The sequence below is a fragment of the Triticum aestivum genome, chromosome 1B (assembly GCF_018294505.1).
Source record: "Triticum aestivum cultivar Chinese Spring chromosome 1B, IWGSC CS RefSeq v2.1, whole genome shotgun sequence".
NCBI classification, from domain to species: Eukaryota; Viridiplantae; Streptophyta; class Magnoliopsida; order Poales; family Poaceae; genus Triticum; species Triticum aestivum.
The window spans coordinates 202,855,211-202,859,042 of NC_057795.1; positions in this window are offsets into that span (position 1 = coordinate 202,855,211).

Here is a 3,832-nt window from a genome sequence, read left to right on the forward strand (position 1 = left end):
GCTGAGAGGCAGGGGACCTCGTATGTTTAAAAGGTCTATGTTCTTCGTCATCGGATATTTTCATCATATTTTAAGAGAATAAACTTACTTTTATTCTTTTGCCGGTGTCAATAACGATATAGAGTTTTTTGTCCTCACAGATTCGACCATTCGAATCTGAAAAGGGGCAACCAAAGAAAAATGAATACTCAAAAAAAATCAAAAGAATAAAACCGGAGCCCGAAAGAACGGGTCCGGTTTTCACCGTTTTTGGGGAAGCACAAGCTTTGCTTTTTCTTCTTTTAGGAAAGCACGAGTTATGTTTCTCGTGGAAGCACGCATGTACCTTTTGCCTTTTGAGTAGAAGTACTCCCTCCATCCGGAAATACTTGTCATCAAAATGGATAAAAGGGAATGTATCTAGATGTATTTTAGTTCTAGATACATCTCTTTTTATCCATTTTGATGACAAGTATTTTCGGATAGGGGAGTATATATTTGCTTCTTGTGGAATTACGAAAGAACAGTCTATGCTTCCACAAGAAAGAAAGTCATGGTTCTCGAAGCACAATTTTTTTTCGAGAAGTGCACATGTGCTTCGCAAAAAAAAAATCTCTTCAAAACCTAGGAAAAACCATGCAAAAATCAAAAAGCTGACAAAACTGAAAATTGAACATCTAAAACCCGAAAACGCATAAAAAATAAAATTCAGAGGACACGCCAAACACGACACATGTCAGTGGCTGAACGCACCACTTGGCACTCCATAAAGTGACACTTGTGGGTCTCTCGCAAGCAAGAGGTAACCATTGGTTGGTCTCATACAACGAAGAATGCTACATACAAAAAAGAGTATTCCCCACTAAATGCATCTATCCCAATATCCAATCATGCATGAAAAAGATCACCTCAATATGATAACTTACATGAGAAAAGATCGACCAGAACATGTAATCATGCATGTGAAAACTATTACCCTACTTATATTCCGTAAATATCATAATCAAATATTCACATTCCAACATCATCAAAATACAATCACCGCAACAAAGTGCGGGGTATCATCTAGTATCTAATAATGGGTATACGTTTACATCGTATCATTAACTACTCTAGTAGTGACAAATGGTTCAACACATATACATCATTTTATCACATCTAGATGACTCGTTGCCTTGGCGCAAAGACCAACTACAACCAGAAAGTTAAGCGAGATATGAGCATCATGTTTCATAATTTATTTATTTATGAATTCCCAAAAAATCCAATCAAAAGGACACATAAACTATTTGAGTTTTTTTCGGAAATATCTGCAAAAACTATGCCAATGACTATAGTAATGTTGTGTTGTTTTACATCCATCCTTTGTTGGGATAGCCCGTTAAGAAACATCACATGACCGCATGTTGACCAAGGTAACACCAAACCAGACGAACTGAGCAACAAGACTTCAACTCTAACAAACCGAGAACCATCCTCCTTAACCAGCCACCGACAACCCACCCAAAGTGGTCGAAACCCAGAACCGGAAAGGATCTACCCTCCGCCGACCTAACAATAGAGGAGGATAGGTGCCTGGCGTAATCCAACCCGGTGCACACTAACAGATGAATAAGTCGCGGAGCTAGCCACTAGGGGGTCCCTGACGCGTGTGCCGAGGGCACACCCGAGGCCACCTCATCTACCACCAGCTGCCCTCGCTTTGTGTGTGCCGCGTTGTGCATTGGTAATGGGCCCCGTGTACGTTCCATAGGGTAGAGGCATCGGGTTTGCATGCAATGGGTGTGCCCTGGTCAGCATGTGGGTTGTTTGGCACACGTGCGTGGGCATGTCCATGCAACCGAGCACCCCATAAGTGGTTAGCTTGGGCCTGATCTGTTCAAAACTTGCAGCAACCACATGCCTAGACGACAAGGACCGAGCGAACCGGCTGTTTTCTAGAGGCACCTGTGCGTTGGGTCGGCCGACACCACATGTCGCCCACTAAACCCAAATAGAGGTAGGCCCTCACAATCACAGAAAATGTTTGTCAGGTCAAACCACATTCTTGATGCACGAGATGTTGTCTTGAAGCGGAGCATCCTATGATCATCCCCATGGACCTAACTGAAGGAAATATGCCCTAGAGGCAATAATAAATTTATTATTTATTTCCTCATATCATGATAAATGTTTATTATTCATGCTAGAATTGTATTAACCGGAAACATGATACATGTGTGAATACATAGACAAACATATAGTCACTAGTATGCCTCTACTTGACTAGCTCATTAATCAAAGATGGTTAATGGGATCACATCATTAGGAGAATGATGTGATTGACATGACCCATTCCGTTAGTCTAGCACTTGATCGTTTAGTATATTGCTATTGCTTTCTTCATGACCTATACATGTTCCTATAACTATGAGATTATGCAACTCCCGTTTACCGGAGGAACACTTTGGGTACTACCAAACGTCACAAGGTAACTGGGTGATTATAAAGGAGTACTACAGGTGTCTCCGAAGGTACATGTTGAGTTGGCGTATTTCGAGATTAGGTTTTATCACTCCGATTGTCGGAGAGGTATCTCTGGGCCCTCTCGGTAATGCACATCACTATAAGCCTTGCAAGCAATGTGACCAATGAGTTGGTTACCGGATGATGCATTACGTAACGAGTAAAGAGACTTGCCAGTAACGAGATTGAACTAGGTATTGGATACCGACGATCAAATCTCGGGCAAGTAACATACCGATGACAAAAGGAACAATGTATGTTGTTATGCGGTTTGACCAATAAAGATCTTCGTAGAATATGTAGGAACCAATATGGGCAAACAGGTTCCGCTATTGGTTATTGACTGAGAATAGTTCTAGGTCATGTCTACATAGTTCTCGAACCCGTAGGGTCCGCACGCTTAACCTTACGATGACAGTTTTATTATGAGTTTATAAGTTTTGATGTACCGAAGTTTGTTCGGAGTCCCGGATGTGATCACGGACATGACGAGGAGTCTCGAAATGGTCGAGACATAAAGATTGATATATTGGACGACTATATTCGGACACCGGAAGTGTTCCGGACGTTGTCGGAGAAAACCGGAGTGCCGGAGGGTTACCGGAACCCCCCGGGGAGAGATAATGGGCCACATGGGCCTTGGTGGAAAGAGAGAGGGGCGGCCAGGGTGGGCCGCGCCCCCCTCTCCCTCTGGTCCGAATTGGACTAGGAGGGGGGGGGGCGGCGCCCCCCTTTTTCCTTCCCCCCTCTTCCCCTTCCTTCCCCCTCCTAGTAGGAGTAGGAAAAGGGGAGTCCTACTCCTACTAGGAGGAGGACTCCTCCTCCTTGGCGCGCCCACAAGGGCCGGCCGGCCTCCCCCCTCCCTCCTTTATATACGGGGGCAGGGGGGCACCCTAGGACACACAAGTTGATCTACGGATTGTTCCTTAGCCGTGTGCGGTGCCCCCTCCACCATATTCCACCTCGGTCATATCGTCGCGGAGTTTAGGCGAAGCCCTGCGCCGGTAGAACATCATCATCGTCACCACACCGTCGTGCTGACGGAACTCATCCCCGAAGCTTTGCTGGATCGGAGCCCGGGGATCGTCATCGAGCTGAACGTGTGTTGAACTCGGAGGTGCCGTACGTTCGGTGCTTGGATCGGTCGGATCGTGAAGACGTACGACTACATCAACCGCGTTGTCACAACGCTTCCGCTTACGGTTTACGAGGGTACATGGACAACACTCACCCCTCTCATTGCTATGTCATCACCATGATCTTGCGTGTACATAGGAATTATTTTGAAATTACTACGTTCCCCAACAGTGGTATCAGAGCCAGGTTTTATGCGTAGATGTCATATGCA